The sequence below is a fragment of the Marmota flaviventris genome, chromosome 13 (assembly GCF_047511675.1).
Source record: "Marmota flaviventris isolate mMarFla1 chromosome 13, mMarFla1.hap1, whole genome shotgun sequence".
Classification (NCBI taxonomy): Eukaryota; Metazoa; Chordata; class Mammalia; order Rodentia; family Sciuridae; genus Marmota; species Marmota flaviventris.
Genome location: NC_092510.1, coordinates 25,597,004 through 25,621,823, shown reverse-complemented (window position 1 = coordinate 25,621,823; position 24,820 = coordinate 25,597,004).

Genomic DNA, 24,820 nt, shown 5'->3' with positions numbered 1-24,820 from the left:
TAAACGGTAGTGATTATTAGCCCTTGTCCTTTCAAGAAGGATCGTTATTGGGGTTTTATTAAATGGCAGACTTATGTTTCCTCTTAAAGGGAAAGGTGTATAGACTAGGAAGAGGGCAAGAGGAAAGAATAAGCTGTAAAAATAGAAAAGACAAAATTTTGTCTAAAAGCATCATAAAATATATTATTTATCCAGTTAAGGATGTTAGAATAGCCCCTGGTTGTTGGAATCAAGGAGTATGCCTCAGTAATAACTCCCTGTGTTAACTGTCGATGGGAGGAGGGGGGTCATCTACAGGATATTTTCGGATTACAGTGCGATTTGGATCTGTAGCTCCATTATCCCTGCATTTATAGGCCACACGTTGCTGTCGCACAGAGGACAGAGGGTAAAGAGAGTTGGCACCTTTCACAATTCATTTGCAAGAGGTCAAATTAGTCCACCCAGCGAATTTTAATAGACCTAGTAAACTGGGGGCAGCAAGACCAGTGCTCTCCACTTCTAGCATGGAGAAGAGAAAGAAAGAAAGATAGGTGAGTTTAAAACACGCCACACCCTACTCAGAGCTAGCCATCAGGGTCAGTGGAGCTGACTAAAAAAAAAGCAGAGATTTAAGGTGTCCCCTTAGTGGGTAGAGGCTGTGGAGCAGTGGACAGCCAGACTCCATGGCTTAGTTTTATGTGAAGTCTTCAGGACCCTGAAAGGCAAAGACATGGTGAGAGAAAGCAAAAAACTTTTACTTTCACTTTTTTTTTTCTCTCAAAGCAACGCCCTTATTTCTTTTCCAAGGAGTTTCTTGATAGTCTCTCACAGTCCCACAGCTTGGCTGTCAATTATTTTAGTTCACCGTTTTATTGCTGGTTTGGATGTTTGTCCTCTACAAAACTCATGTTGAAATTTAATTGCCGTTGTAACAACATTAGGAGGTGGGATCCCTACAGGTGACTAGGCCTTGGGGGCTGCACTCTCACTGGTGGGATCGGGCTATTATTAAAGGGCAAGCTCAGCCCTCTCTCTGCTCTTCCCCTGGAACAGTATAGCTCCCTTTGCTCCTGAGGATGCAGCATTAGGACTGCCATCTTAGAAGCAGAGACTAGCCCCTTACCAACAGAAACCTACTGGTGCCTTCATCTAGGGCTTCCTGGCATCCACAACAGTGAAAAATGAATTTCTACTTTTTTTATAGGTTACTCACTCTGCATTCTGTTTTAGCAACACAAAACAACTTAAAAAACAACCTTATGCCACCACTTTATTAAGACCCTACAGCTTTCTCATGTATTAAAAAAAACTCCCACCCAGCATCTCCCTTCAATCTCTTCCCTTCCTCCTTCTTCCAGCACCCCCTATAGAGCCATTAGAACTCATTCTTAAAGAATAAGTGGATGAATGAGAGAATAGAAGTTCTGTCTTTCTTTTTCCTTTTTTTTTTTTTTTTTTTTTTGGTACTGGGGATTGAACTCAGGGGCACTCAGCCATTGAGACACATCCCCAGTCCTGTTTTGTATTTTATTTAGAGATAGGGTCTCACTGAGTTGCTTAATGCCTCGCTTTTGCTGAGGCTGACTTTAAACTCACCATCCTCCTGCCTCAGCTTCCCAAGCCACTGGGATTACAGGTGTGTGCCACCACACCCTGCGAAAGGACAGAAGTTCTATTTTCCAGGGCAATGAAATATCTAAAGATAAAGAATGTGGAAATTCCCATCCATAGTGTGTTGAGAAGATGGCAAAAATATAATCTAATAAATGTCATAAAACACGGGTTGTTTAGGTTGAAGGATAAAAGATTTATCCTGTGGATAATGGGAAATTATTTTAAATTTTCAAATGAGGAAGTAATATAATGAAGTTAGTTAACGAAATACATAGTGTCTACAATTTGAGTAATATTATTTAAATCATATTCTTAAAATTGGCTTATTTGAAACAGAAAAGTTTTAAATATCTTCCCCTCTGATCTGCTTGAAAGTCCCTCATTTAATTGAAGATAAACTTTTAGGAAGTTTTTATAAAAGCATAGATAGGGATGTAGCTCAAGCTAGCATGCGTGCGGCCCGGGGTTCAATCCTCAGCACCACATACAAACAAAGATGTTGTGTCTGCAGAAAACTAAAAAAATAAAATATTAAAATTCTCTCTCTCTCTCTCTCTCTCTAAAAAAATACCATTGGTTTAAAAAAAAGCATAGATACAAAAAAATTGTAAGACAAGCTGTATATTCAGGTAGAAAATTGTTTCAAACCATATATTCAACAAAGGACTAGTACCCAGAGTACATAAAGAATTCTCAAAACTCAATGGTAATAATAATAATAATAATCCAAATAGAAAATGAGCAAAAGATCCAAAGTGAAATTTGCCGAAGAGGATCTACAGATGGCAAATAGCACATAAAAAGATGTTCAGCATCATTAGCTATTAGGGAAATGCAAATTAAAGCCATAATGAGGTATTACTTCATACCTGTCAGAATGGTTAATATACAAAATAGCAGGATCACCAAATGCTGACAGTGATGCAAAGAAACTGGGTCAGTCATGAACTGCTTGGAGAAATACAAAGTAGTTCAGTCACTCTGACATTGAGTATAGCAATTTCTTACAAAACTAAATATGTAATTACCATATGACCCAGCAATTGCATTGTTAGGCATATAGTCTAGAGAAATGAACACACATTTACACAAAGAACTGTTCATAAATGTGCAAAACAGCTTTGTTTGTAGTAGCCAAAAAACTCATATATTCTTCAGTGGGTGAGTGTCAAACAGATATACATCCATACCATAGAATACTCCTCAGCAATAAAAAGAAATAGATGATTTATACATGCAACAACTTGAATTAATCTCAAAAAGATGATGCTGATTCCAAAGAGTTAATCCCAAAGGGTTATGTAGTATGTGACTGCCTTCTATGTAACATTATTGAAATGACAAAGATCGAGAACATGTTGGTTTCTAAATGTATATGGGACTACAAAAACATTATGAGGTATTTCTGTGATTATGAAACTGCTTCTGTATCTTGACACAGTGAAGGATACACAAACTTACAAATGTGACAAAATTCCATAGAACTATGCAATTGTGCACATGCAAACACCCACACACACACTCACAAATGAGTACAGTAAAACTTGGAAAACCTGAGTGAGATTAGTAGACTTTATCAATATCAATACGTTGGTCATGATAATGTACTATAGTTTTTATACATTTTTACGATTGGGGACAAATGAGTAAAGGATATATAGCATCTCTCTGTATTATTTCTTCCAACTGCATGTGTATCTATAATCTCAAAAAAAAAAGTTAATTTTAAAAATATATATATATTCTGGCACAGAAGTGGAAAATAGGCATAAATAGGAGAGACTCATGGAGAATTTTTTTCTCAATATGTCAGGGACAGGAAAGGAAGTAGATGTTCTACTACAGAAAGTTGTTCAAAGATCCATGCTGATGGTGGCTCTACCATGTTCTGCTCACAGCTTCTAAAGTAACTTACAGTGTAGGTGAGTGGAGACACCATTTCAGACAACTGGAAGAATATGAAGAAAGATACAAGTAAGATTTCAGGACTCATGCTTGAAAGAGATGCTCCCCATTTACAAACTTGCTAAATGAACAACAGCATTCATCAGAGCCAAGGGGGTGACTCTAGCAGTACTCCAAACCTTTACTTCCTCAATACTTATGCAAGGAATCAAAGTAGCCTCTTATAAAAACATTGAAAATCACATTTCTAGGAGAGAAAAATGAAAGATAATGGTGCTATTTACTACTGCCAATAACAGAAATGTATCTGTAAGTCTTGATTTTTTTCAGATCATCTATTTCACTATCCAGCAATTCACTAAAATTTTTAAACTGACCACAAAATCAACGACAAGTATGTAAGGTAATAGTGATGTTGATTAGCTTGATTTAGCCTTTCCACAATGCATACACATGTCAAAACATTGTTATACATAATAAATATATATAATATTTTCAGTTTAAATTTTTAAAAAGTTGGAAAAACAATCCAATGATCATAAGATTAGTAGCATCTAAATTGCCTTATATATCCATTATATTGATATAAATCAAACATCTGAGGGAACAGTACATGAGATAAAATTCTCTATAGGAAGGCAAGAGGAAAGATAGGTTCAAAGTCTGTTTTCAGGAGATCACTCCTGGGTAGGGCATGACAGGAAAGTGCTTAACAGAACTTAACTTACAAGGAGATTAGACCTCACTTTCTTCCCAACCAGTTATCTGATCTTTCCAATAATCCATTTCACCAATGTTCACAAACATACAAGTAGTAGGTGCAGGGAATTCAATAGTTAGCAAAGTAGACACAGCCTGTGCTCCATGGAATACATATCCCCTTGGAGAATCCAGACTTATGGAGTGAACCATTTCAAAGTGTAATTCATGCTCTATAGGGGAATTCACTATGAGAGCAAATAGCAGGAGTCTAGCCTTAATCAGCAAAGACTTCCATGTGGAAGATTAAGCTAACACCTGATGAGTAATGAGGAATTAACTAGATGAGGAGGGGAAAGAGACAGAACTCTTTGTATTGGATCAAAATTTTTCTCTTGTGATGGAAGCAATTATAACAAAGAAGTAGGGAAGTTTGGGTGAATATCCATGGCCCCAATCAATGTAAAGAAATGGGAAGCTTGGAAAGGAGAAGCAAAGTCTAGATGCTTTGTAAGTTCAGACACTGGGTCTGAACTGATGCCCAGGAATGGAGTCTGGTTATAGCAGAAAGGAAGTCAACAGAAGAAAACACATTCTTACTCTGTACCTTTCACTGCCTTCCTTCTGCCCACTCCTCAGTGATAAAGACAACTCAATCCCCAGTTGTGTATCTTCTTCTCCTAGGAAACATCTTTCCCAACGTTAATTCATTCATTCAGCCCCATGCTTCAACCTTCTGGAGAATCCCTGAAATATTTATATACAGTTTTTTTAATCAATTAGACTATGGGTTCAGCCATTTAGTTATATTTCCTCCCTATCACTAGAGTGTTGCCCTAAGGAGATCCAAGATGGCTCATCACTTTGTTCATAGGCCAGCCAGCAAAAACTGGGAAGAGTTTGGCTGGGCATGTAGCTCAGTGTTATAGTGCTACAGTGTCTAGCAAGCACGAGGCAGTCACTTCAGTCCCCAATGCAGCCACACACACACATACACACCAAAAAAAAAAAATGTAGAGAGGGGCAAGGGGAACAGGGCGAATGTCCCTTCCTGCATATGAAACTTATAACCTCCCATTCACATGCCTCCCACAGGTCATATGACTTCACCAATCCCATAGAAAGTCTGGGAAATATATCTTTTGTTTTAGGTGGCCACATGCTTGGCTAAAAATTGGAAAATTAGTTACAAAAAGATGAAAGGGAAAAGGAATATTGAGACAAATGGCAATCTCCTCCAGCCCATTTTCTTTGAAAATGATGGAGCCTTCATGTAAGAGTTTAAAGTAACTTCAACCGAGACTAGCCCAGTAGTGCAGTTCTATTGATGCTGAACTACAAAGAAAGAAAGTCATGTTATCAAAAAAATCAGATCATTTACTTAATGGGGCATATCAGAAAACATTATTTAGGCGTATAAATCTGTAGACTAAATAAAAACAATTTTTTCCACCAGTCATCCTGCATTATGCACTCTGAACCCCCATAACTTCGGAAAGTTTTTCTGAAATTAGAGAAAGATTTTTTTAACCTAGTTTGATTCATTATTCCTGTTTAAAATTTGAGAAAATCATTGGCCTGCTCCTTTAACCTATCTTATAATGTCAGAACATGGTATTTCCACTCAAACCCTATACAAATAACACCACTTACATTCTACCTGCAGCTTCTGGCTGGCTCCAGGCTCCTAGCAGCTTCCTGGAGGGAAATAATACCTCCCTGCTTTAATACTGACCCAGTTTTCTCCTAGTTCTGCTCAGACCTTGGTATTCTAATTACTCAAAGATATGGTTCATGTCTAATTTTCATTTCTCACTGGCAAAATACTTACCTTGATGCCCTTTTCCCCTACAGGTCAGTTCCTTTCTCATAATTCCTTTTTAAGGCATTTCTTCTGTGACTCCCTTCACATTTATAGTCTTCAATAACTAGGTCCCTTCATTCTCTAGGTAAAACCACTGCCCCATTCATCACCTAATTCAATGATTAGATTCTTGAACTTCAACTTCTTTGGGAGAAAAGCCATTGCTGGACCAGTCCAGTCTTAAATTATTCTATAATCCATTTATACAAGCTTGTTTCTCTCTCTCTCTCTCTCTCTCTCTCTCTCTCTCTCTCTCTCACACACACACACACACACACACACACACACAAACACACACACACACACACACACGGAGCAGAGATGGGTCCAGTATTCATCTCTTATAAATGGTACTAGAAGTTGTGTCTACCTGTCCTTTCCCATATTAGCTACTTTCCTAGTTTGAGATCTGCATGGAGCCTTAAGATTGCTATTCCAGTGTATTCATCCTTGGGATCAATGATTTGGGCCCTAATTCCCATGTTTGAACTTGTGGTATTTTTTTTCTTTCTAGATTTCTGATATCCCAGAAGAGATAGTCCATCCCTACCTCAGCTGGTGTGTACCTTTTTGGAATGATGTTCTGGTCAGTTTTTGCTAGGTTGTGCTACAAACAAACCCACAATTTGAACAACAAACACTAATTTCTCATGTTATATGTTGGCAACAGTTTGGGGGGAACAAAAATCTGAAAACATCACTATTTGAGGTATGTCTATCTCCAGGCAGAAGAAAAAGAAGAGTGGCACAGACAACGATGGCTCTTAGAGCCTGTACACAAAAATGTCATGTGTCACTTCTACTCATGTACCATTGGCTAACAGAAGTCACAATTCCAAGTCACACACCAATGCAAGAGAAATTGTAAACCATCCACAGAGACAAGCCTGGAAGAAAATGACTTAAATCTTTCAGAAGAAATACAATCCACCAAACTTTTCCAAACTGTCCCTGAAAGCTTTCTATTTTGTTTGGAAATGACTATTTAAGACTTGGGAAACTTCTCTGAAATTGGAGAGGTTAAAAATCTACACATGTCTCATACTTTTCATTAATTGGTTAATTGTTTTTTTTTTTCCATTCATTATTATAAATATCTGACACTTATAATCCTACTGATAAAGCTACTTTGAATCTTAACTCATAAAAAAGAGAGCAAAGAAGGGGAGTTGAGAAGGGCTCCAACCTGGAGCACAAACCACAGCACTTCCACCAGACCCCAGAAAAACATGCCATTGTGCAGGATCCAAGAAATGGGAGACTGTATGCCTCCAAGGTAACCTGTGATCCTTAATCCTCGTTCTTAACCCCACTTGGCCCAGCATTCTGGAGTTCATTCTCACTATGGTTTTCCATATTGGGGTCTAAATTTTCAGGGCCTCATCAACAGGCCATTTTTATTTCCTCCTGCTCAGTATCATAATTAAAGTAGCAAACAAACCACAACCTTTTGTTCCAAATAGCCTGGCTTCTCATAATCATGGTTAACTATATCAAAAATATTTTTTTAAGGAATTTTTTTAAGGAACATCTGCATGATGTTCCTTAAAAAAAAGTCAGTAAAATAGCCAATGCCAACAATTATTAACATTAGTCTATTATCCTTCATTTTTAAAAAAATGAGCATAATCTAAATAAACTCAAATATCAAGGCAGCAGTAAGAAATGATCCTTAGATATTTAATTTCCCTTAGCAAAATGAAGAGATGCTGTTTAACAATTTCTCTTATTTACTGTATAATAGTTGTAAAAAGTCCTTGGGCTTGAATGGTTTCAAGTTCTGCCAGGAGCTTCAGAATGTGTTGGAGTTTTGACTATGTGACAGAGATCATTTAGTTGCTAAAGTAACTCATAACAAAGTTCAAATGGGTTAGATCTCTATTATCACATTCCCAACTATATTTGTGGAAGACATTAGCAAACAATCCCAGCACTCTTTCCTTCCTGCTCCAAATTCTTCTATAGTATCCTGCTCTATATAGTATTCCTGGTAGCAACTTACCATTGAAAAGGAATCATGCTTGAAAATGGAACCCATCCACCACCTTTGTCCCAGTGGTAACTTTAAATCCTTTCTTTAACACAACATATGCCAGTAATCAAACTCTTCCTCATCTAGTCCAGAGGTGTTTCTCCAAACTCTTTGTTTCCTTATTCTATGAATTCAACTTCTTTCTTTAATATATTCTGGCCATATGATTTTAATTGAGGAAGTTTGACTTTGATTATGGAAGTTTTCTTCCAGTCAGTGTCACTTGTTTGTTGGCTACCCTTATTTTACTCCAAATACATAAAACTACATAGAAACTTGCAGCAATGCTAATAATTTCTATAGCAGATTACCAGCTCGCCTAAACACCTCTGCAAGCATCAAAGTTTTTTTGTTGTTGTTTTTTATGGTACTGGGGATTGAACTTAGGGGCACTCAACCACTGAGACACATCCCCAGCCCTATTTTGTATTTTATTTAGAGACAGGGTCCCATTCAATTGCTTAGCCCATTGCTTTTCCTGAGAATGGCTTTGAACTTGAGATTCTCCTGCCTAAGCCTCCCAAGCAGTGGGGATTACAGGCATGCACCACCACGCCTAGCAGCATCAAAGTTTTGAGCAGAGATAAATAATAAATTTTACTAAATGAATGCATGAGGCATTAAACAAGCAATTGCAAATTCTGAGAGTAATAATTTCCCAAAACTGCCATAACAAAACATCACAAATGGTTGGCTTAAAATAACAAAATTGTTGTCTCAGAGTTCCAGAGGGTAGAAGTCCAAAATCGTGATCTTGGATGGCCATGCTCCCTTTGAAATCTGTAGGAGAAAATCCTTCCTGGCCTTTTTCCTTACTCCTGGTAGATTGCCAGGGATCCTTAGTAATCCTGGGCTTGCAGCTGCACACTTCCATCTCTGTCTCCTTTACCACAGAGCATTTCCCCCTCATATATCTGTGTCTTTTTGTCTCTCCTCTTCTAATAAGGAAGCTAATCATATTGGATTAGAATTCATTCTAATGACCTCATCTTAACTTGATTACATCTAAAAAGATAATAAGGTTACCTCACAAGTACCAGAGGTTAGGACTTCAGTATATTGGGGGTGGGGGGAGACACAATTTAACCCACAACACTGCAAAACATGGGTTTGGATGTAGTGCTAATTACCTAAGTTAGCAGATTTGAGCTGGTGCCTAATTGAGGGAGATGATGCATCATCTTCGTGTGAGACGTGCATAACTCAGGTATTTCATCTGCTTGTCAGGGTGTGTCATTTCAAGCATTCCTGTTTCCAAATGAGGCGCTGTATACCAAGTGACAAAAGATTTATTGTTTACTCTTCACACAAGCAATCTTGCCCTGAAGGAACAGTTATTAATCCAGCAACTGCTCTAAATAGGTCCTAAGTCCTCTTCTTAGAACAATATCTTAATGTTTAATAGTACCCTTTGCAAGACAAAATGAGTTTGGATGAAAAGAAATGTATGAATTTATTTACATAGTTATTATATATTATGTATAATTTTTCTCCTTTCTATAAAAATAACACATTACCATTAGGTAAAACAAAAAAAGGAAACCTGAATAGTATTAAAGAAAAATAAAACATAATAGTCCATCATCCTTATCCTATTAATATTTTTATGTAACATCTTTTAGTTTCTGTGCATGTATTTTTGAATGCAAATACAAATATGCATATTTCCTAAGTAAATGACTATAAATATATAATTGAATTATGATGAAGGAGGCAAAGTTCAGTTGGTTCCAAAAAGAAAAATACACTATTCATTAGCCCCAAATCTTAAAAGTTACAGGGTATGAGTGAACAGCTTTCATTTATAATAAATAACTAAATATTAGGTGTCAGGTTTATAAAAGATAACTAAGACATTATATCTGCCCCAAAGGTGACTATGTATATAATGCCACCTTTTGTTCCCATCAGACTCGAAGAAGATGATGGCAATTTATTTAATAGGCATAAGTTTGGCTGTGGTTATCAGGTAAACCTAAATAACTAGCAATGTAGAATCCCATATGCCTCCACCATCACATCCCTTCTTGAGAAAATAATATATCTTTCTTAGAGCTAGTGAAATATATGAGAGAAATATGAGGCAACATCTTTAGTTTCTCACTTGTGTTTCCTCTTCTCTCATCATTCTCAGCAAGTTCAATATATCTATACTGACAGTTCAGCTGACATTTTGACCTCTGCACCAGTCACTGTGCCAATAAAGTTACTCACTGATGAAGGCACACCTGGAATCCCTGTTTCACTCAGAATCTTCTGTACCTCTAGCTACAACCTGCTGAACTTCTATCTTATTCATTTTATTTATTTGTTTGTTTGTTTGTTTGTTTGCAGGAAATGATCCCAGGGGTGCTTAACCACTAAGCCACAACCCCAGCCCTTTTTATTTTTTATTTTGAGATAATTTTATTAAGTTGCTCAGGGCCTCTCTAAGATGCTGAGGCTGGCTTTGAACTTGCAATCCTCTTCCTGTAATCCCAGGCTTCTAGCCATTGAGACAGCACGCCCAGCTCATTCTTTTATATTTAAAGAATGTCCAGTTCCTGGAAAATTATCTATTTTCTTTGTTTAAGAAGTTCACCTTGACCTCAAATGTCTTCATCTGCTCAAGTAGCTATAAAAAAAACTACCAACTGACTTAGAAATTAATTTCTCATACTACTGGAGGCTGGGAAGTTCAAATCAAGGTACTAGTCAATTCTTTTCTGACCAAGTGCTCTCTTCTTACTTGTAGATGCCCATCTTCTTACTAGGTCCTCACAAGGTGGAGGGAGAACTCTTCACTTTCTGGACACCAGTCCTATCATATTAGAGCTTCACCTTTATGATCTCATTTAACCTAATTACCTCTTTATAGGCTCTATCTCCAAATATGGTCATATTGGGTATTAGAGCATGAACATGTAAATTTGGTGCGGGGAGGGGAGGGCACACAATTCAGTTCACAGCATCATGTTTCTGTACAAATCCTTAATCTTTAGTCCTGTACCAATTATTTTCTCCATGGAACAGTATAGCCAAAAATCTATGCTAATTTCAACTAAGTGTTCCTAGTTCACTGTCTCAGTCAACGTACTAGGACTCCACAATAATTCTTCTAGTTTTGTCATTATTTCAACTCTTAATTCCTTACCAAGATTCACTCTCCACACCTAGGAAATGACCTCACCTACAATTGTAAACAGAAGGTCAAGGCCTTTATGGTCAGGCAGATCAGGGACACAGTACAGTGTAACCTCAGGAAAGTCAATTTACTCTCTGCCAGTCCCAGGCCTATTGTCAGGATGAAAAACAAATGAGGTTTGTAAAAGCACATCACCCATCGCATGTAAAGTGTCAAAACCCAACAAATGTGAGCAAACCAGAAAAGTCGAATGTTAGACAGTTGCCTACATACTCTGTATTCATTCCAGCCCAAGCAGAGTTTCTCACATTCAAACTCTACTGTCACAAAGACTGAAGGGCTGGAAGTAGGTGATGAGACCCAATAAGGATTTGAGCCTACTCAAGTACTATCATTTGCTTTCTTTTGTTTTTCTTGGTCTCTTTCCAAGATAGCTAATGTTAGGATTTATAAAAACCATTGAAGAATCAGCAGAGTCACACTGGGTAAAATCAGGAGAAGGGATCCAGTTTCATCAAGATTGACTAAGTTTCCTGTGTTCACTTGCTGAAACTGGAATGCAGAATTTCATGTCAGCCAGTCCCAACTGAATAGATTATCTATGACTTAACATGACTACTAGTTAGGCCAAAGTGAGGTTTCAAAAGTTTAGGGCACAGTGAGGTTTCAAAGATGTCTTTGGTGACACTTTTCTGCATGTATTTAATGTTCTCCACTGTCAACAGGTCCTTCATGTTCCTATGCATGCCCTCTCAAGCAATTCAGTACTGCACCTAAGTCTTCTCTTTCTGGTGAAAACATGGACCTCTCCTTTCTTTGAAAATTTATCTCCCCTGTGTTCCAGTCTCTGGGAGCTAAGGGAGAGCCACTCTAAGGCAGGAACTTTGCCAAAAATTGACTGATATCCTTATGAGCTGTATCTCTCCATCCTATCCCAGCTAATATGTTTTCTCATTAACCCAATGTTATGGCTCTGAACATGACTATTGTGGCCATTTCAACAGAGATTAAGGAGACTTTCAGTACTCTGTAACCCTACTGGTAGAGGTGACTGTCTTTCTAGTTTATGTGGAAAGTTCAATTTGCTGTCAACAGTCCAGAAATAGCAAAACTCACAGCTACTGATTCAAAGCAAAACAAGATGCTTGAGTAATTTTGAGGGTTAATGAATGTTGTGACTCACATGGGCTGAGTTCGATGATGTACAGGTACTATAAACCAAACTGGAACTCACCTTTCTAAATCAGGTCATTCTAGGAGATATGAGTTCTGCAATGTGCTAGTCATTAGATAATTTTATAAACAAGAAAAACAACCTAAACTAAATTAAAAGTCCTTACCCAAAATAGAGGAGTATAGGATGGCTATGTACGTATATATGTGTACAAATATGTGCATGTACATGCACACATACAACCCTTTTGAGACAGATGCTGTGTTAAAGACATTCTGCTACCATTCACAAGAAGAGTAATATTTATGGGAATCTGAGCCAGGTGTTATTCTAAGAACTTTACATTTAATAACTAATTTAAATGCTCACAATAACCCGGTGAAGCAGGTGCCATTATTAGCTCCATTTTACAGAATCCAATGTAGAGGTGCACAGCTGGGAAGAGTGAGACACAGATTATGTGCTGCCTCAGTCCCTGTAGCAATCTGTGATATTCATGTTATTATCTTCCCATTTTGCAAAAGAGACAACTAAATCTCATAAAATTATGTAATCAGAGGTAGGTAAACATTCTGTAGATTTGATTCCAAGTCTCTGGCTCTGCAGCCTGTTCACATTGCCTAGTGCTGTCTGATTTTCAGAAGTCATGGGCTTCTCCTTCATGCAGAAGTGGCAGCTGACAACTGAATGGCTTCCTGTCAACAGGCACAAATGGGATGGATGAATTCAGGTGTCTTGGCAGATCTCCTCTGTGCATTATGGGCTCAGCAAGGAGGGCCATAAAACAAGGATAAAATGAAAGGGCTTATGAGTACTAAAAGGCTATAAAATCTCCTTGGATTTGGTTTCCAACAAATCAAATGTGGAAGAAAAGCCATCCTTTTTCTGAGCTCTGCAGAGGAAGTCTAATTCTGAGTTTTTTTTCTAAATACTTCAACACTTTGCAACACAAAACTCAATTTCTGTTTTCAGAAGCCTGCTATTTTGCATAGTGTACTTTTTAAGTGGGTCTTTCTTCTAGTAAGAGCTCTTGATTATTATCTGATTTTTGGACTGTCTAAGAGGATCTCCCTGCCATCTGTTGGAAGAACACTTGTATCCCCACTCCATTCCACCTCACATATTTCTGACTTCAAAAGGACTGCTTTGCAACATGTGTTAGTATCTGTTTTGATTTGAATATTAGGTGTCTCCCAAAAGCTCACGTGTGAGACAATGCAAGAAGGTTTGGAGGAGGAAGGATTGGGTTATGAGAACTTTAAACCCAATCAGTGAATTAACCACCTGATGGGATTAATTGAGTGGTAACTAAAGGCAGGTGGGGTGTGGCTGGAGGAGGTGGGGCATTGGAGGGTGTGGCATTGGGGTACATATTTGTATCTGGAATGTGGACAGCTCTCTCTCTTCTTCCTGACCATCATGTGAGCTGCTTACCTCTGCCACACTCTCCCACCATGATGTTCAGCCTCACCTTGAGCCCAAAGGAATGTAACAGGCTGTCTATGGAGACCTCTGAATCCGTGAGCCCTTGAATAAACTTTTCCTCCTCCACAGTTTTTCTGGTTGGGTCTTTAGTCACAGCAGCGAAAAATCTGACTAAAAAAGTATCCTGCAATGGGGTTATCACTAATAAAAGAGAAAGAAAAGAATGTCATAGAATATTAGGAAGGATGTGTTTGGGCAACAGAATATTTAGATGAGTTTCATAGAAATATAAAAGTAGCATAACTTGCAGCCACTTGGTGATTTAGTTAAGAATTTTACTCTGCAAAGGAGAGCTTTATAAATGTTTAGGTTCACTTACTTTTTTAAGAGTTTGATATTTACACAGCATTAAAGATATTCCAAACACATAGTAGGGACTCAGTAAATTGTTGTTGAAGGAATAGATTAACACAGTTATTAAGAGGAGATAATGACATTTTTAAAATTACAAAAGAGAAAGACAATAAAATGTTTTAACATTCATTATTTTATATATTGAGGAAAACTTCTTTTAAAATATTCATTTCCTTTTGCCTCTGCTTTTGTAGCCTTTCTCTCCTTATGAATAATGCTAACACATTATGTAAAAACTACATGTTGTTAAATATACTTTATTAAGACTGTGGCTGCTGAGTTCTTGGGGATTTTCTTTTCCCCCAAATGAAAAATTTTCACTAGATTTGGCTGTTGTGATTACTAGGGAATGACAAATCAGTCAAGGAAAGGGGCCATGATTTATTGTTCAATCTGTTGTCCTCACCCTGGACCTCAACAATGGCCACAACCCCAGCTATCTGTCTATATACATAGAACTACATTGTTTGCTGTACATTCTGTATTCTGTTCATGCAGTTTATCCAAAGGAAGCCTTGACTTCCAAATTGAGGCTGGATTAATCCTCTCAGTAGAAGATAAGGACAGAGCAGAACCTGCTGAAATAGGATGTATCCAAGAGGGAGGGGGAGTGGTCAGTGGTAGTTCAGGTCCTTATTTAAAAGGAGATTTAACAGAAAGAATCTTTAATAGGAAGCCAGCCAGAAGAAGCAGTAAAATTAGAGTAGAAACAACAGCCTGGACATGGGGTTGAGGGGCAAGTGGCTGCAACAATGAAAGATAAATGTCAACCATTCCAGGTAACATTTCAGGTCTTCAGCTAGTCCGACTGGGTGAAGTTGTGATGAATAACATAGTACAAAGAGTGAGAGAGTCCAATTCTCAATGAATCCTATGAAGGAACATCTGAAAACACATAGGGAGAAATGTAAATTAGACAAATGGGGAACCATTCAGGCAACACAAACAGTGACACTGGGTTGACTCAGTGTCCATAGAGGAGTTGACCAGAAGTGGGGGATGCCAGTGGACTAATGGGGTTGCCAAAAAACCCAGGCACAAGGCACTCCATAGATTACCTAGATTTCCTATAAGGGCATGGTAGCTCCATTGGCATACCTGGTATCTCTACTTTGTAGCTTAGAATAGGTGAGACTATCCCAAACTTCTCATATAGAGAGAAGATGCTCTAGACCAGGGAAGAAGGTCCTGGGGCAGGCTGAGAAGAGTGAATAATGTAAATAATTGAGTCTCAGGATTCATTTATTTGATGTGAGTTTATGTTGCCAATTTGCAGTGGTAGACAAATGGAAATGGTCATTCTAATGTGAAATTTGCAAGTAAAAAGACATTACAAATGCAAAGTAAAAATTGCTGCAATGTTAATGGCCAAAGGCTTGATGAAAACACCTATTTGTGGGAATTAAAGAATGTTTACAAGAAGAAATGACTCCTAAGTTGAAGCGTAGGGATAATAAGTAGTTCTGCAGATAAAAGGATATGTAGAGTGTTGGAGTGGAAAGAAATTCAGATTTCAGAGTGTTGAAGTCTTCACTGCATAGTGCAATAGATAACTAAAAGTCATTCAGGTTAGTTGGAGTGGAAGGGATGTTCTGGAGAGATATCCAAGGGCCAACTCATGTTAAAGAGAGTGCTTAATCAATGTATTTTAGCCCACTCTGCACTTTCAATTTTTAGATATGAATGGTAGAAATCCCATCCTATCCCAACACTTCCCATACTGCAATCAGGCATATAAGTTTTGGGTTCGGTGAGTCGGGTTGGGTTAAGTTTAGTTTAGTTTAGTTTAGTTTAGTTTAGCTCAGATTTTTGTTGTTGTTGTTGTTGTTTGGTTAGTTGGTTCTGGTTTGGGATTTGGTTTGGTTTGGTTTGGTTTGGTAGTGAGGATTGAACCCAGGCACACTTTATCGCTGAGCTACATTCCCCAGGCCTTTGTCTCTGTTTATATATATTGTTTATTTTGAGACAAGCTTGCTAAATTGCTAAGGGTCTTGCTAAGTTTCTCAGTCTGGCCTAGAACTTGCAATCTTCCTGCCTCAGCCTCCCAACTTGCTGGGATTACAGGTACACATCACTGTGTCTGGCAACATATGAGTGTAAGGGTAGGGAAGAACTGTTTTATAACCTGACTCTGCTACTTATGAGGTGAAAGTGGATGATTCACCAAACTCTCTGAGTCTCAATTACCCCTCCTATGAGGTGAAAATTCTTTTCTCCTACTGATGTAGGAGATAGTTATTTTTAGAATTAGAGTGTTTCTCACATGTAAAGGGAAGTTATCCATTTGGGGAAGAGCATTCAGTAAATGGGAAAAATGATTCATCCAGATTTCTTATTATCTTACAATACCATTAGAATTCTTGGTGTTTTCATTAGGAAAGGACAATGGATACAGTACTGATAGAAAAGATAGATTTAAATCCCCTTCCTTATGTGCCACTAACAATGTGAGCCAATTCACAGAGTAATGCCGTTTCCTTTCTGAAAAACAGGGGCAATAACACTTGATTCCTCACTTCCAGACACGTTGTAAAGTTTAATTAGATGTTATCCATAAAGTACTATGAACTTCTCAGGGAGAGACAGCATATAAATACAAGTTACAGAGCTCTTATTAATTCATCTTCCTTTTCTGATTTAACTACAAGCCAGTCCCTGTAACTCAGAACCTTGGCATTTTCTGTCCATATATTCCTGATCTTTCTTTCAGGAAGAGTCAGGGTTTTATTCTTTTTATCCATTTCTTGACGTTCGGTACTTTGAATTTCACTTATCCCTCTGGTCATTCACTTATTAAATCCTCTGATGGATTTCCTTCACTTACCCTATGCACTTGGGTCAAGAGATGTTTCAGACTATGGAGAGAACTTGATCTTCCTAAGTACTCTTCTGAACTTTCAACTTTAAGTTTTAATGGGACACCAGTCAGATTCTAATCAAGGCAAGGCAGATTATTGATTATTTGGTCCACTCGTGTTTGCACGGTTCTCTAAATCTTTTAGGCTCCCTTGGTTTAAATCGGTTAGTCATTAAGATGGAGATGGTGCCCTTCTAAACTGAGACAGATTTCTAACTTTTCAAGTCACTTGTGGCCTAGTGTGTTTAGTGTCCATAAAACAGTCATTGCTGCTTAGTTTCATTTTTTATACGTTATTAACCAAGACAGATGTCATCACCTGCTTTCTTCTCATGAGTGGGACTTCTTTTTTCAGAACTAAAAGTGATGTGATCCTATAGGACAGTTAAGCCCTGTGAATATGTCTTAGCTCCCTATCTTCTCAAATGAAATTCATTGTTTTCATGTTTACTATAAAACAGGGAATTAATGTTTTTAATGATTAATGGGAAATTTTGAATTTTAATAGAAACAGTGGGGTTTTTCAAGGTTGAACTCAACTATTAGTCTCTCTGGTATTGTCAGTGTTTACAACAGATACTGCCATATGTCACAATCCACAACTGACAAAATGCTTTTTTACCAAGAGTAGGAAGAGATCAAACAATTTCAATGTATTTTAGAAGGTTCAAAAAACTACTTGATTTGATCATTACACATTGTACACATGTATTATCAGGCCGTAAATAGTTACAAATTTTGGGTAAAATTTAAAAAATTAATTTCTAATTAAAAGTATTTAAATAAATAAATTTGTCAAATCAGAAATAAAATGCAAGAGCATTGAAAAAATACTTAGATCCTGTAAGGATGTTATTTCTAAAAAAAAAATTAGTCAGGGCATAACAAATTTATATATCTTACTTCGAGATCTAATTCTAGAAGCAAGATATATAATAAGTTCAGGAAGTGGCTCACACAGGTCTGCAATTGTATTCAAAATATGGAAGTTCCTTTAAGAAGATCCAAAGCAAATAAGCAAAAATGCTAAGACTTTATAAGTGGGAAATACATGCATATTCATTGCAGTATTTTATTGATACATATTTGAAATAAGAAGTACTACTTAAAATAGTTGCTGTTTTGGAAAAGAATAAAATCGTACATGAAAAATGGTTTCCACCTGAAGGAATCTTGACTCTAGCCAAGGACCTTGTAAGACCTCCATGATAGTAGTATGCTGTGGCTGAAAGCTGACAATGAACAAAGAAGCAGAAACCCTAACTCTTGTTTTGAGGGTGCCATTTTTGAACTAATGCTACAGTCTTCGCACTACAAGCAGAAACTTAAAATTATCCTTGTGACTCTTTATCCTATGGGCCCACAAATCTAACTGATTTATTTCTCTTAAGAGCATTTATTCTCATAAGACTGACACACATATGGTTTTTAAAAATAAGTGATACAGAAAAAACTCACTGAAAATGCCATCCTCCAGAAATAAAGCCATCTATGCAACTTTTCACTCACAAATTGAATGGAAAAAATAAATAAATGTTATTAAATAAAAAAATTAATATTACTTTAACAGAAAAATATACAATGCATCTGAAAGAACTGCTGGCCTGTAGATAAGTGGGTGTTTTCCACAAGAGACAATTTTATGCTCTTGCTCTATGTTAAAAAGAAGGTTGTAAACTTCCAACTTCTGATCCAGTGGGTAAGGAGTTTAGAAGTTGCCATTCCATCCTAACATACAGCTACTTCAGAAGACAATTTGGTAATTTCTTACAAAGTATATGTATTTTTACCATGAAATCTCATAATCATATTCCTTGGTGTTTACCCAAGAAAAATGAAAATTTATCTCTACACAAACACCTGCATACAGATGGTTATAGAAACTTTATTTGTAATTGTCAAAACTTAGAAGCAACTGAGATGTTCCTTGTAGGTGAATGAAGAAACAAAAGTGTAATAACATTACAACAATTGGATATTATCTATCACTAAGAAGACAGGAGCTTCATGACACACACACAAAAAAAAAGCATAGAGAATTTCAGTAAGTGAAAGAAACTAATCTGTAAAGGCTATTGTGATGCTCAGTCTTGACTGTCTACTTGATTGGATTGGGAGATGCCTAGGTTAGTAAAGCAAACTAGATGTGTCTTCAAGGATGTTTCCAGGGATGATTGACATGTGGAGTCAGCAAACCATGATGGGAAGACCTATCCTGAATATGGGCAGCACTATCCAATTGACTGAGGGCCCAGCTGAAATAAAAGTGGAGAAAAAGGAAGCCTGTAATCTTGTACAAGCTTCTTTTTTTTTTTAAGCAGGTGCATTTTTTTTTAAGCAGGTGCATTTTTTACAGTTGTCATCACCAAGTACTTCTGATTCCAGCTTCTCCTCCAGGGGTCTTCCAGGCCTTGAGTATTGGAATGGAGTTGGATCACTGGTCCCTCTTGTTCTGAGACTTCAACTTCTTTAGCTGAAAAGTTGTTTTCCTCAGCTCTTCATTACAGACAGCCATTGTAAATACATATATATGTGTGTATACATATATATACATGTATACATATATAATGTATATATATACATACATACACGGTGCATATTTACATATATACTTGTGTATTACAAATATATAAAACATATATTTATGTATCATAATAATATAGTTTTTCTAGAGAATTCTGACTAATGTAGCTACATAGTGTATGATCCCAACTATATAACATCATGAAAAAGGAAAATCTATAGATACAGTAGAAAGATTAATGGTTGTTAGGGATTGAGGGGTGTGAGGGATGAACTGGCAGAGTACAGATGATTTTTAGGACAGTGAAATAATTCTGTATCCTAATCCAAAAGTGGGTACATCATAATTTTCCAAACTCATTCAATGCACAGCATCAAGAGTGAACCCTAATATAAACTTTGGATTTTAGGTAATAACAGTGAATATAAATTAACCAATTCTTAATTTGTTAATTAGTACAATTAACAAATTTACTAATATACTTCAGAATGTTAATAATAGGGGAAGTTGTGGGTGCTGAGGGAACAGAAGGTATGTATGGAAACTCTGTACTTTCCATTCAATTTTGTGTTGAATCTAAAACTGCTCTAAAAAAGTAAAGCCTATTTAATTTTTTAAAGCACATGGTGGAAAACCAGTAAAACAAATTTAAATCATTATGATTTTAATCTACTCACTGATTCTGAACTGTGAAAGATAAACTAATTCATTATGATTTTAATCTACTCACTGATTCTGAACTGTGAAAGATAAACTAATTTTTATTTCACAATTTCCTACTCTGCCACCTGTTTTTTAATAACACACAATGTAATGGCTGCTTAGTAATTTTTGTTAGGTCAATGGAGGTGGCTTAGAAACAATGCGCCAAGCAACCCACGTGGGAAAGAAATACCAATCAAGCACAGAGGGAACCACCTGTCAATCAGCAAGGTCTCCTGGCCAATCCTGGATCTTAGCCAGCTTCCCCAGCCAACCTCAGTAGGACAAGGGACTCTTGAAAACTCCTTTTCCTGACCCAAGCCCTCCCTTCCTGCCCTAAGCCCAATAAAAATTCCAGTCTGGAGCCCAGTGCGATTTTCCTCAGACCCACTCTATTGGTCTGAAGGTCCCGCCCAGGAACGAAATCTGATTAAAGCCTCCTTCCGCAGCCTTTTTAAATCTGACTCCTTTTGGTCGCAGGGGCCGAACTTACAATTTTACATATTGTCTACATTCTTGATTCCCTTATTTTGAGTTTCCATGCTGTGGGATAAATAAAATAGTATCACTGTGAAGTTCTTACATGTGTGTTGTATTCCCAAATTATTTGATGCTTAAAAATATTTTCCTGTGGCTTTCTTGTTAGACCTACAACTTAGCATTGCCAGAGTTGAGCATTCTCAAGTCACCCACAGCTTCCCATAGAGGTCTATAGCATTTTTGGTACTGGGAAGAATGAAGTCTGATTTTCCCCACTTGTACCTATTTTTTTTCTATTGATCCCCAATGTTTTACCTTAAAATTTAATAGCTTTGCCAGGATATGCTTTGATATTTATCATTCAGTAGAAGATTTATGAAATATAGGGAGCCTTTTGATGTACATATGAAATTATTTCATTCTCCTTAACTATCTCTGAAATTTTTTTCTATTGTCTGTTTGTTTCTGTAAAAGTCAAAAGCAAGTTACATATATCCAATATACAGTAGCATGTAGTAAACATTCGCATTCCAAAAGGGAGAAATGGGGGCATAGAAATAAAGGATGAGGTCAAAACAAGACCAGATCAGACCCCTTAATTCTATGAGCAAAATCTAGAACACTTGGTGGTGAGCAGTTGTTTACAAAGGGCTTGGACAGCCCCCCCGCCTTGGACCTTGCTGGTTCCAGCCCACATGATCTCTCTCTTATACAGGCTTTCTCTGCAGACAGCAGCTATTCTCAGCAGACAGTTCATGTTACTCTTAATTCCTGAGGTAACCATTCCAGTTTAGTATTACCTTCATAGCTTTATATATTGTCCACTCAGGGGCAGCCCACAGTGATTCCAACCCTGCCTCACTTTTCTTGGTTGTCCACATCTTCCTTTGAAGTCTCCAAGGAAGACTCCATGACTCCTTAACTTTAGCATTCTGTATTCCTAAAGAACCAGCACCATATGGATGATTCTGAGGTCTGCTTCTAGTTCGTACAATACCTGGTTCCCCTGCAATCATGGCTGCAGTGACCTCTGAGTATCTGCATGTCTCAGCATGGTGAAAACAATTTCCTACATGCCCCTGTGCAAGCAGGCTGCCCCCATTACCTTTTCTCAAAGGAATTTTCCCTTCTGTACTCTGGGGCATGTAGAGGGTGTGGTCTTGGAAATTTTTGAGATTCCCTCAAGGCATCTTTCCTATTGTCCCTGTGCAAAGTACTTAGCATCTCTTTAGGTGCTATAATCTCCTCACAAAGCACAATTTCCTCCATCCCAGATTTACAAGCATATATCTACCCAAACTGAAAGTTTGTAAAATCCTGTAACTCATTTTGCTGATCCTGAATCTCACTATAAACCTGGCTAAAAGCTGCCAGCAATATCCATGCCACTGACTGACTGCTGTTGTCACAATGGGCAAAAGTGTGACGTATGCAGTCAAGGGGAGAAATAAAGAATTTCCATGCACTATGCCCTTTTCAATGCTTTATTCACACAAAATCACTGAATACAATTTAACTCTATAGGTTATTAATCAAGAAATGACAATCCTTAATGCTGGGCACTGCAATAGACATAATCAATTCAAAGCAAACAAATTCTAAGTTAACTCCAAGCACTGCAAATACACTTAATCATGACAGACCTATAACAGACATTCTCTCTGCTTGCTAAGCTTAATTTACTAGATTTAAAGACCTAAGTCTTAGGTCTTAAGTCCAGCAGATGCACACTCACTCAGAGCTCAGTGACCAGGTCAAGATCTGATGGAGGTTTCTCCTGGTGTGGGGTTGATAGCTGGCTGAGGAGACGGTCTTAAGGAGAAGTCACTTTTCTCACCAGGGTCAAGAGGCTGCTGTAGAGTTTGAGAGCCATGAGGGTGATGCAGAGGATCAAGGCAGATGATGAGAAGAGTTGGGATGTCAGTCCAGGTCCTCATCAGGCTCTTTGGCATGTGTGCATCAGTATCGGCTGGCTTGAATGTCTGTTCATTTGTTTCATCATTTATACTCAATTTGGGGGTTTCTGCACACCCTTTGGTACCAGGTTTCTTAGTGACATCGTACATCGTACATCTTGGAGAGGACATATGGTCTGGTGGTTTCCACCCTGATATTACCCTTCTGGATCTTATCGGGGTTAAGGCAAATGACATGTGAGTTCACCCTGACTCTTATCGGGGTTGTAGAAAGTGACTTGTTTTATCAGGCTATGCCCAATGACATATTGGAGGGCTCTGTGAGCTTGCCTGGTGAGACTGCAGGTGTATTTTAAGATGGAGTTGCTTAGGTTGAGTCCATCCTTACAACTGTGCTGCCTGAAATTTAGTCTGCCAGATTAATTAGTCCATTGTCTTTAATCTCAGCCTCACATAAAGTCTCAGGACATGAGCAAAATGTAGCCAAATTGTTTTGCAAAATATAAGATGAATGAGTTCTAACCCAGCTCCCAATAAAGCCCTAATTTTCCTCCGAAATCTCATAAGCACAGTTCGCATAGGAATTGGCATTCCCATCTGAGCTCCCACCAGAATCATCCATTAAACTACCCTTATAACATTCTAAAGCTTTTTCAGCCTTAATTCCCAGACTTCTCAAATTTCTTTCAGCAACTGCTCCAAAGGCTTCTGAATCACACAATCAGGTTAGTCACAGCAAGGACCCCACTTCTTGGTACCAGTTTCTGTTTGCATCACTGTGACCAAAATGCCCAATAAGAACAATTTAGAGGAATAAAACTTTATTTGGGGCTTATGATTTCAGAGTTTTCAGTCCATAGATAGCCAACTTCTTTGCTCTGAGCCCAAGGAGGGGCAGCACATGATGAAAGAAGGTCCCAGCAGAAGAAAGCTGCTCAACTCATGTCAGGGTCAGGAAGGAGAGAGACGAGGAAGGGGTCTCAGGGAAGATGTACCCCTCTAGGCAAACTCCCAGTGACCCACTTCCTCCAGGCATGTCCTACATGCCTGAAGTAACCACTTAGTCAGCCAGTTCAAATTAGGATGGACTTAGTAGGGTACACCTCTCATAATATAATCATTTCACCTCTGAATCCTCCTGCAGAAATGCTGGAGCTTTGGGAAGGGGACACCTTCCAGAAAGATCCTGAAGGCCTGAATAAAACAAAAAGGCTGAATATTAAGGAATTATTTCTGCTTTGATGTCTGCAAGCCTAGACACCATTTTTTCCTGCCTTTTGACTCAAACTGAAACATTAGTACTTACTGGGTTGTGAACATGATGGCTTTGGGGCTCAAACTACACCATTTGCTCTTTTGAAACTCTGGCACCAGCTGTAAATTTGGGGACTTGTCAACCTCCATAATCCTGAGAACCAATTCCATATAAAATCTCAATATCTATCCCCCCTCCCTCCCCCCACCCCATATATTTTGGTTCAGTTCCTCTGTAAAATTATAATACGATTTCTTTTGCCAAATTCCACTAGGAATGCTGCTCAGTGGTAGAGCATTTGCCTAAATACATGAGACTCTAAGTTCAATCCCCCCAACTCAAAGCACAAAATAACAAGAAGTTTGGCATGGCACAGATACTAAGCACTCAAAACTTATCTCTAAGTTTTTAAAGTTTTTGCTTAATTACCTCCAAATAAACCTCAAACAAAATTTCAAAGATATACAACCCTGAAAATCAGAGAAGAAGTTTGAGCCAGAAATTTTTTAAAGTCTTTTTAAAAATTTTAATCAGTCTATAATTTCAGAATCTGTCTTTTTCTCTTGTGGAGAACAATGTTTACTATCTCTATTCTATAAGTTCTCAAATATTCAAATCGTCTACAAGTTTACCTCATAATGTATAATTCAACTGGGCCTAGAAATCTAAAGCTCAATTAGCATTCCCAGGTACTTTCTTGGTTAACTTTTTTTTTTTTTTTTGAGAGAGAGAGAGAGAGAGAATCTTTTTTGTAGATGGACACAACAAAATGTCTTTATTTTTATGTGGTGCTGAGAATCAAACCCCGATCCTGCCCTTGCTAGGCGAGCGCTCTAACGCTGAGCCACAATAC